This window comes from Oryctolagus cuniculus, chromosome 15 (assembly GCF_051225735.1).
Source record: "Oryctolagus cuniculus isolate XC-2025 breed Fujian yellow rabbit chromosome 15, ASM5122573v1, whole genome shotgun sequence".
NCBI lineage: Eukaryota > Metazoa > Chordata > Mammalia > Lagomorpha > Leporidae > Oryctolagus > Oryctolagus cuniculus.
This window is the reverse complement of record NC_142881.1, coordinates 30,480,417-30,491,485: the sequence shown is the minus strand read 5'-3', so window position 1 is coordinate 30,491,485 and position 11,069 is coordinate 30,480,417. Positions and strand designations below refer to the sequence as shown.

At 47.2% G+C, this 11,069-nt stretch overlaps 1 long non-coding RNA gene across 5 annotated transcripts in view; it reads right to left on the bottom strand.

Annotated features, from left to right (window-relative positions):
• Positions 1-2,623: 2,623 nt before the first annotated feature.
• The window catches only part of LOC149121947 (uncharacterized), an 82,791-nt gene continuing 74,345 nt past the window's right edge, over positions 2,624-11,069 (bottom strand). For 3 of the 5 annotated variants that reach the window (XR_016222057.1, XR_016222054.1, XR_016222058.1), the window contains one exon: positions 2,624-9,518. This is a non-coding gene — a long non-coding RNA (uncharacterized LOC149121947). Of the gene's footprint in view, positions 9,522-11,069 lie in introns of all 5 variants that reach the window. The other 2 variants (XR_016222056.1, XR_016222055.1) reach the window with 2 other exon arrangements.

The window sequence follows — 11,069 nt, the reverse complement described above, 5'->3', positions numbered from 1 at the left end:
TGTCTTGGAGATACTTCCATGGCAGTACATGTAGGTCTGCCTCCTCCATTTTAACATCAGCACAGCATTGCTCTACGCAGATGTGCCCTCCTTGTATAATTGCTCGATAATTGGTGGACATTAAAATTGCTTCCAGCACGTTTGCTCCTATGAACAATGTTGCAATGAGCCTTCATACTACATACATCTTTGTGCACATATTTGGTAGGACAGATTCTTGGAGAAAGAATTGTAGGCTCCACAGCAAAGTTCAAGTCATTTTCTTCCAAGCCCTTTTTTAGCTTCATTGCCATTTCTGTCCATCTTCCGCCTTGTTTCTAGCATAGTTCCCAACCTTGGCCGAATGTTAGAGTAACCCAAGGAGTTTTAAGAATTACATGTAAGTGTGTCTTTGCTGCCCTCAGGTCCACTGAATCAGAATCTTTGGAGTAGGAATCCTTGTAGCGAAGATCCAGAATCATGTTAATCTAAACATTTAAAACAGAATAAAATAGAACTCCAGAGCATTTTAAGATAGTATAATCAATTATTATGGGAATACAAATAATCACTGATTAGTTGTTTACTCTGAAAACAGCTTGAGTTAAATCAAATTGTGCAGCTGAACATAGTGTAGTATTGAATGATTGTATAGCACTTTTTGAAAATGGTTTCTTTTTTTTTTTTTTTTTTTATTTTTTAAGACACCTCAGAGCATCATTCATTCAAAGCTGTAAGCAAGGTAAGTCAGGAATGACCTTGTCCACTTTACAATCCAGGAAGCTGATGGGGGTAAATGATGTGTTTCAATGTATTGTTCTAGAGAAAAATCTGAAGATTTTCTTAAAATTCGGGTTCTGATTTAGCAGGCATGGGGTGGGACCTAAGATTTTGATTTCTAACAAGCCCCCAGGTGGCGCTATGCTCTGCTCTGAGGCCCTCACTTTCATTAGTTAGCAACTGAATAAATGGTAGCCAGTTCTCCATAGAGGACAACCAAACTGAGGGACAAACTAGGTGTCATGGAAATGATTTACACCTAGATAAGGATAAAGCGCTGCATCAGGAGTGGAGTGGGCAGGACTCGATCCCAGACACTGCAGTATGGGATGCTGCTGTCCCAAGCCCAGCCCGCATGTCCCCTTTTTCATGAAGGTATATAGCACTTACCACAGTTGCATCTTAGTAGTTTTATTTGAGGGGTGTTTCCCATTAATTTTTAGAATCTGAGAGGACAGGGATTTTTGCCTTTTTGCTCACCAGGTTATTCTTAGCACCTAATGTGATGCTGGCACAGAGTAGATGGCTGACAAATATTTATGGAATAAATGAATAAACGAATGAATAACCATGTGGAAAACTAAACACTGGTAGTAAGTGATGGGAAGAAGTTAATTATGGTTAAAACTAAAGCCTAAGAGGCTGGTGTTGTGAAGTGGGTTAAGCCACCACTTGTGACCAGGCATTATATAGTGGAACACCAGTTTTAGTCCCAGCTGCTTGGCTTCTGATCCAGCTCCCTGCTATGCAGTTGAGAAGGCAGCAGAAAATGGCCCAAGTAATTGAGCCCCTGCCACCCATGTGGAAGACAAGGATAGAGTTCCTGGCTCCTGGCTCCTGACTGGTCCAGACCTGGCTACTGAAGCTAGTTGGGGAGATAGCCATCAGATGAGAGATATCTTGCTCCCTAGCTCTGCCTTTCAAATCAATCAGTATTTAAAAAAACAAAAACCCTTGGGACCAGCACTGTGGCATAGCGGGTAAAGCTACCACCTGCAGTGCCAGCATCCCATATGGGTACCAGTTTGAGTCCCAGCTACTCCACTTCCGATCCAGCTCTCTGCTATGGCCTGAAAGCAGTGGAAGATGGCCCAAGTCCTTGGGCCCCTGCCCCCATGTGGGAGACTTGGAGGAAGCCCCTGGCTCCTGGCTTTGGATCAGTCCAGCGTCAGCCATTGTGGTCGTCTGGGGAGTGACCCGGAGGATGGAAGACCTCTCTCTCTTCTCTCTGCCTCTCTAACTGCCTTTCAAATAAACAATTCTTTAAAAAAAAAAAAGCTTTAAATGAGCATGAAGGCTTATTGCAACATTGTTTGTAAGAGCAAAAACACTGAAAGAAATTTTAATGTCCACAAATTTCGAGTAATTATACAAGGAGGGCACATCTGCATAGTGCAATGCTGTGCTGATGTTAAAATGGAGGAGGCAGACCTACACGTACTGCCTTGGAAATATCTCCAAGACATATGCTACCAAGTGAACAAAACAAAACCCAACGACATAGCAATGTGTGATATATGATCTAATTTACATAGACGATAAGTGTGCATATATACACGCATGCCTATGTAAATGTTTAGATCACCACTGGAGGATACAGTGCTGACCTCTAGGAATAGGAATAGGAGGAAAAGGGACATTTTGCTGTGTAAACTTCTAAACATTTTACAACAAGAGCATATTCACGCACTGGATAACTGTTCAAAACACATTCCTGGGCTGTGGCTATCATACCATCTGTAATCCTAGATAACACAATATTTAAACTGATTATTATTATTATATAATGTTGAGTGCATAATTTTATAAGAAATAGTATAGTGGCTGACACAAGTAACACAAATCTGTAATATCTCTCAAAAACTGCTGGGGCACCCAGTGCTTTTGTGATAAAACCTGTCGCTTATCCACTCTGGGATTGCTGGAATTGAGTCGCGTTCACTTCTCTAGATGCCCTATTGAACGTCAAAACTTGACATTGACTCTTGCCACCTCTTTGGGTCCTTGGGTTACCGCCCCCCCTTAGCAAGAAGACTCCACTCCTGGAAGCATCTCTACATTAGTACTGAGTCAATCCTCCCTTGGCCCAGCCCTACAAGTCACTGAGGACAGAAGGCCGCCTACAGCCCTGCCTCACGAGGGTCAGAACTCCCCCACTCCCAGGACCTGCATCCTGTCTGGGCAGAGTCTGCTGCGTGGGCCCTTCCTCCGAAACGGCCATCGAGCACTAAAGTGTGTAAGAAGGGAAATTACTTCCGAATCTCAGCCCCAGGCCACTTCTCTTCTCTCTGAGAGAAACTCGGGGATTTTAACCTAAGAGCATTGGAACACAGTCAGGGCTGAAGCAGGCCAACCAAGAGAGGCTTCCAGCCCGTGCAGGGGTCCTGCAGACGGCGCTTTAGAGACCCCTCCCCTCCAGCTCCCTTTCCTTTCTTCAAGTCACACAGCCCGACAGACTTTGATGGGGAAACCAAGGTGGTAACGTCGCCCCTGGCAGCTGAGGCCCTGCTCATCCACCGTTGTTTGACAGACAGCAGAGTACTGTTATCTACAGAAGACTGCTCACCAGGAGCAAGTGCCAGGGAGGCCCTACCACCCTCAGAGGCCTCAACAGGAGGAACCCAGACAAAGCCACCTGCCTGGTTGAAATTTCTTGCAAGAGGAAGTGATTTTTAACAGGACAGTCCCTGAAAACCAAATGGCTGTTCCAGCTGTCCCCCAGAAGCATGCATATAACAGTGGTAACTGTGGTCTCCAGAGGCTGCTGACACTAGCAGATCTGAGAAGTCTGTCTGAGGTTCCACGCAGAGGGCCGGGGCCTCCAGGTTACCAGCCAGGGGAGTGCAACAAAACCGGAACGCCTCTGAGATGGCAGAGGCATGCTGGCATAGCCAGGTCTCCTCAACCCGCCCTGCTATCCGTGGTTCCCACTTCAACATCACATCAGAAAATCTGCGGAGCCTGCTTCATATACAGGTCCTGATTCAGAAGGGCGGGAGGAGGGCCAAGGAATCTGCATTGCAACAAACTCGAGGTGATTGTGGATGCACGCTCACACTTACACCACCTGCCACTGGCCGGGCAGACGCCTGTACCAAGGCCCCTCGTGGCACTTCCAGCAGCCCCTCTTGGCATGAGCTCCCCTCTCCCTGGCTGCCACGCCCAGAGCAGGTTCTCAGTAGCCATTCCCATCGGAGGTGAGCCAGTTCATCTCTAGGATACTCCTGAAGGAGAAAGCAGCCCCCAGTCACGTCCTGCTGAGCCCAGTGCTGCCACTTGGTTCCGTCCTGCTAGTTGCTGATTTTAACCAGGTGTTTTGGTGGTTGTTGTCTTTGTTTTTGTTTTAGCTTCTAGGTTCTCAAATGTCGGTATACATTAGAATTATCAGGAGAGTTTGGTGAGACTCGACAAACCCTGTGGGAAAGAAGCTGTTGGTCAGCACTTCGATCAGCTACTGGGCAGTGCTCATGCACACCAAAGCCTGAGAACTGCCATCCAGAGCAAATGCATAAGCCATAGAAACAGTATTATTGGTAAAGTCCAAACACGGTCTGGCGAAAACTGAAACTAAAGCGTTGTTAACACAGAACACAATCGCTAGCTCTCTTAATGTCCCTAATAATTTTCTACAGATGCACTGGATTACCTGGTTTTTGCCATGTGGAAATATGCTGTCATTGAAGAAAATCTATCCTCAAAAATCTCAACTTTTAAAACTTTTAATTAGAGATTGTCTTACCACTACAATAAAGCTAGTGTTTATTAACTTCTCCTTATGTACGAGGCACTATTGTAAACACTTCAGACAGATTAACAGATGAGAAAACTGAGGCATGGCGAAGTTAATTTACTTGCCAACACAGCTGTTAAAATTTGAACCCAGGGCCCAGCTCTTAACCTTACATCACCTGCTCATATTATTAACAGTACTGCAGTACTGTTCCAGTGTTTGGCCCACCCATTTCGGAGTGCCTGGGTTTGAGTTACCACTCTGCCCTGGATTCTAACTTCTTGCTAATGTGCACCCTGGGAGGCAGCAGGTAATGACTCAAGCAGCTGGATCCCTGCCACCCATGTAGGAGACCTGGATTGAGTTCCTGGCTCCTGGCTTTAGTCTGGCTCAAGCCCTAGATGTTGCAGGCATTTTGGGGAGTGAACCAGTGGAAAGGAGAACTCTCTTGCTCTCTGTCTCCTTCTCTCTGCCTTTCAAATAAATTTAAAAAAACCTTTTAAATAATATTTCTTTCAACAAATACCTATTTGACACTGGTGGGTGCCAATGTTGTGCTGTAAGTATTCAGGGACAAATTAGGTAAATTCTGCCCCTGCCTGTATGGGGCTCTGGATCTGGTGCACAATCCGAATGTGTCAGCCAGCTCTTCAGTGCACTGCGGGGACACAGTGCAGCCCCAGGACACGGCTGGGCTTGGTGCTGACACAAGAGGTTTCTCAGAGAAAGTGAGGTCCAGGCTGAGCTCGCACGATGTGTGTGAATTCACCAAGAGAAAAAGAAGAGCAGGGCTCAAGGCTGAGGATTCAACAGACACAAAGGCCCAGGGCAAAGACAGCCTCAGACATACTTTGTCCAAAAACTGCAAAGTGGTTTGGTCTCACTGGAGCAGAAAGAGGGACAGGTACAAGTGACGAAGTTGGACAGATCCACTGGAGCCACACTCGGAAGGGCCCTGGAGAGCATAGGAAAGGGTTTGGGTGTGTGGGCACTGGGGGCCGTTACAGTGTTAGGCCAAGCAGGTCGCTGAGGAGAGGCATGGGGCCTGACCCACAGACCTGTGAGCCAGCGAATGTGGCAGTGACTGAACAGAAGTGAGCTCGGACAGCCACGGGGCAACAGCAGCCTGCTGAAGCAGAAAGAGAGGGATATTCGCATAGAGACTGAGAAGACGCAAGAGGAAAATCTTGACAGGTATCATCATCTGAGCTACACTCTTGACGTCAATATTTCTTAAATACCGTTTTCCCCTAGTGCCTAAAATTATGGTTGCCATAAAAATTGTATCCGTATATATTTCTCCGGAGGTTCGTGTAGGCAACAGAGAATCTGGAGGAATTTGGTGCATCCTTGCATCATGTTAAGGAAGTGAACCGGTGAGACATGCTTCTAGCTGCCCTCTGATTCCCCTTTCCACGTGCCTTTCTGTGTCTTTAGTTTGGGTATGCTGCCCTTCCTCCCAGGAGTGTCCCCCAGGGGACAGCCATGGGCAGGCCATCGACAAATGTGGGCCTTCTCTGCAGAACTCCTTCCATGTGGCACAAGGGCAGGTATGGAAACCCAGAAATCAACCTGGACATCCACAGTTCTCCGCGGAACAAACCAGACGTGAGTGATGTCTGTGTTCCCTGCAACAACACGTGTGTCTTCTCCAAAAGACAGATTAATGAACACTCTGGCTCCTCTATTGTTTACTGTTGTATTAAAACAGTAAGTGCTTGTTCAAAACATATAGTGAAATGCAGGATAGATAACATTTCAGAAGTGGATGAAGTAAGAAGTTGTTAAATCCTCTCACCCCATTACCTGTCACCATCCCCTGAAATATACATTGTTAACAAGTATGCATTTTTCAATCCATTTTCAGATGCATTTTTCAATCCATATGTAAATCTCAGATCACGTTACCCCAATTGTTCTGAGACTTGCTTCGCACACTGTAGTGGCCAATCTTTTACGGTGGGGTTTGTAGCTTTCTCTACTCTGTTCTTTCCACGTATCAGTTCACAGTCTAATGTTGATGGCCATTTGCATTGTTTCTGGGTTTTCCTCAACCTGCTTTTATTCTTCAGAATGTGAGGAGCCCAGAAGAATGTTGTTTGGGCTACAGTTTGGACTCAGCGTTTTCCCGACTTTGCCATTGTTGGTCCCCGCCTTCCCGTCTCTCCGAGCCTGGCTGGATGTCTCACTCCTCTGCTCCCTCTGATCTCGCTCCTGCTCAGTTTAAGGTATGTTTGTTGTTTTAGAGATCTCCTTACAGAGTCTAGGACTCTTCAGAGGATGTAAGATCAGCAAATAAACAAACTATTGTCCTAACTTGACATTCTTCTTCAAGAGAGTTTTGGGGGCACTGGCAGATGTTCTCGTGCTCTCTGGGAATCGGCTTAAAGCCTCAAGTCGTGTTTGAGCTGTGCTTTTAATTCCCCTGGAAAGAGCATCCTCGCTGGAGACTGGCTCAATGTGCAGGCGTATCCACAGCCTCAGAGATCTCATAGTTACCCAGGGGGCTTCTGGGAAGACAAAATTAGCATTAGGGAAGCAACTAGAGAAGGCAAATGCTAAATTATGTGGCACAAGCCCTTGGGCAACATTTCATGAAAGATGGGGCTCCGGGGAGTTCCGAGCTTCCAAGGGGAAAGTGAAGTCGAGCTGTGTTAGGAAGCAGGAGGGAACATTCTGAGACCGCCACACAGAGGCGAAAGACTTGACAGGTACCTGATTTTTTTGTGCCTTCCTATGTGAAATTCTTGTTGAAATTCTCCCTCCCTACCTCCATGAGAACTTGAGCTTGAGGAGGAGAAAGACCCTGGCTTGTTCACAAGTGAATCCACAGTTCCTGGAACAGTACCTGGCACATCATCGATGTTCAGTGAGTGAAGGAACGTGTTGTGTGTGGGCAACAGGAGGAAGACTGGCCTATTCGGAAAGAGGTCTCTCTCTTTGGGAGTGGGGGCTCTCCACTGACCCTCAGAGAGGCAGTCATGAGCCTGTGTTAAGATTCAAAACAGGCCCGCACCGCGGCTCACTAGGCTAATCCTTCACCTGTGACGCCAGCACCCTGGGTTCTAGTCCCAATTGCTCCTCTTCCAGTCCAGCTTTCTGCTGTGGCCTGGGAAGGCAGTGGAAGATGGCCCAAATCCGTGGGTCCTGTACCCGCATGGGAGACCAGGAGGAAGCACCTGGCTCCTGGCTTCAGATCGGTGCAGTGCGCCGGCCATAGTGGCCATTTGGGGGGTGAACCAACGGAAGGAAGACCTTTCTCTCTGTTTCTCTCTCTCACTGTCTAACTCTGCCTGTCAAAAAAAAAAAAAAAAAAAAAAAAGATTCAAAACACATGGGCACATGGAAACATCTGACAGGATATGGGAGCCACTCACCATTGCCAAGGTGGACCCTGTATAAATTGCAACAGAGGACTTAAACCTGATATTAAATGGAAACACAAGCAAATGAAATTGCTCTGCACAGTCTGCTGGACTCTGTGGGCTTGATGAGCCAACAGCTATACTTTGAAAAAGAAGAAAAAGGTCTGTTCAGCCCTGTTCTACCCTTCTCTTGTTAAGGACATGGTAAAGGATTACTGTAGTCACAATAATTTTATTAGTGCCTACTATGATTATATTCACTGCTTAAGCAGATAGATTCAGTTTTGTTGCATATTAAACCAGTTGTCAACCCAAACTGTTCTGGTTTGTTTTTACATACACTGTTGTATTGCAGGCCTTGCCATCCTGGACTCGTGTAACTGATAGCAGACCTAAATGCAGTGCTTTATGTTATTCCTAGCACATCCTCTCTTATTGATTTGAGGCTGTCTTTCAGCTTATAGAATTCATTTTGGGCCTCGATCCTATCATCCATCACTGTGGTTATTCCCTTAGCCTGGTGCCAACCATACTTAGGATCTGCAAATCCCCCAAGGGAGGTCATTTGGAGAGTTCGAAGGAGCACAGAGTGTTTGACACCCCACCAGCCATCTGTCAAACAGGAAGGATGCTGGGCACTAGGACACAGATACATGGACAGAACTTTAGGGTGCAGATGAGAGTCACTGTTGGGATTCCAGGTCGACGCAGGCCAAAGTCAGAATCCCTGGCTGAAGCAACCTAAAATGGTTTCATCCAGGAAGCTGTGTTGCAGAAGTAAAAGGGAAAAAAAATAACTGGGCAAATTTAGAAGCAGGCAGAGAGAGCGAAAGGACAGGTTCGATGTCGAGACAACAGTGGAGGTGGCAGAAGGATAACCAGCCACAGTCTGCTGCCAGGACTTGAGTCTCCCCGGCAGGAGAAAGCAGATTCCCGGAGCATCATAGACCACTGGGAGCACTCCCTCCCCTCCAACTCCCAGGAGGACATCGTGCTCTGGGGTTTTGAGCTGGCCACTCCCAGGTTTCCCCTCGCCTCCTGCATCAGTGTCCTTTGTACCTTTCCTCTCAACCCCATCTCTGTTGCAAAATCAATTACAACCCGCGTACATCGTACATCTCCAGTGATGGGTACATTTTCCATCTGCTCCAAACAAGCACGCCCTCAGACGCACCACTCCGCGCTCGCCTGCTTCTCCCCATCAACGCTATGGTCCGAAGCTGCGCAGGGACACAGATGTTCTCACCCTGTTGCTCCAGCACAAGCGTATTTTCCCAGTGTCCCTCTGTGTGTGTGCTCCAGGCACCGACTCTCTGGGGAGGGAGAGAGTAAATGTTTTCATTCCAAACCCTCAGGGTCAGGTCTTGTTTGTCTAAACTGTGTTTGTTGCCGTAATTATCAGATTAGCTGATCTCTGGCAGCAAGTTGGGGGGCAGAGAAGGGGAGTCAATTAACCCTGTGTGGGAGGGCTGCTGGGCTTTGTTACAGGCAATACCTGTGGGAGGAGCTGTCACTGTTCCTCCTAACCTGGAAGACTTGGCTAGAATACCTTAGGCCAACCCAACAGGCCCTCCTCAAAGTCTCTTCGAAGCAAATCCAGCCGTCCAGTGGCTCCAACAGGCATTTAGCAGAGGCAGAGGTTAAAAGGACATCTCTCCAGGGATCTGCTGGGAAAAGAAAGAAATGGAGCTTAAAGAGGATCTGGGTAAGTAACCCCACAAAGGGTATCGGTGACGCTCAGACCCAATAAGGGAAGCAGGAGGATGCACTGGACGCCTTTGGTTTGTCCGCCCCTCCCCTCCCCCTTGGCATGAGGGCAGGCAGGCTACCACGCCCTGTTTAGCTTTGTTTGGGGGATTTTCTGTTGTTTCTGAGAATCAGATAATTTTTTTTACCACTTTTTAAAATATGTATTTATTTACTTATTTGAAAGGCAGAGAGAGAAAGAGGGAAAGACAGAGAGAGCCTCAGTCTGCTGGCTCACTCCCAAAATGACCACAATGACCGGAGCCCGGCCAGTCCAAAGCCAGGAGTCAGGAGCTTCTTCCGGGCCTCCCGCATGGGTGCAGGGGCCCATGGACTTGGGCCATCCTCTGCTGCTTTCCCAGGTGCATTAGCAGGGAAATGGATTGGAAGTGGAGTGGCCAGGACTCAAACCGGGGTCCATATGGGATACTGGCACCACAGGCTGCAACTTTACTCACTACACCAAAGCACAGGCCCCACACCACTGTCTTTTTAACGAAACCAATAGTCATAGAAGTTCACTAGTCTTTGTCGTCCATCTTAAAAGGGCTGGGGCTTCCAAGATGTTCTCATTTGCCCTCTTCTCCGCCCCACAGCACCTTTGATTATCCGGCCTCCAGAGACAGCATAAATGCAGAAACGGCTGTCTCCTCTCAGCTACCCCAGGGACAGTTCCTCGCGCTGTAACTGCCTCTTTTACAGATGATTCAGTCTTGTCTCCGTGAGGAGACCTCCTCTTTGAGGACAAGGACTATCCTTAAGTCCTAAATATTGGTAAAGCAGAGGGCTCTGGATGCATAAATAGGAGGTATTGGTACACACTGGTTGCAGGCAGATTTGAAATTTCTTTTTCTTTCTGTTTCTCACCTGTGTTTCTTTCTGGTTTCCCCATTCGTTTTTAATTATTATGATTGTTTACAGACCCTTTATTTCTAGAACAGTCCTTCAGCTCATACTCATCAGCCCAATTCCTCCTCTTCAAACACACACACACACACACACACACGGGAACCAATATTGACCAAGTGCCTATATACCTAGCACTGTGCAAACGTATTCCAGGTGTAGCATCTTCGGTGAAACCCCGCCATGGCTTGTGAGCCAAGTGCGCTCACAGGAAGGAAGCACAGACGCGGCCAGTTAAGCAACAGAAGCAAGGTCCCACAGTTGTGAGTGGGAGAAGGCAGCCCAAGCCCCAGGTCTGTGGGATTCAAACCCACACACCTCCCATCTTTGGCATTACTAAAGTGAAGGAAAATTCAGACAGTTCGGGAGAATGTCACCCAAAAACTAAGTAAAAGTCAACCGATCTCTCTTTGGTGTTTTTCCCCAGTACATGCAGCTATGATAATTTCCTTGTTAAAATAAGCCTTTTTTTTTTTTTGAATTTCCTTTTAGGCATTTATATCATCTCTCTTTCCATTCCCCAGGCTTATTATTAAAGATTAGGAGGGGTGGGGAGGGCAGGC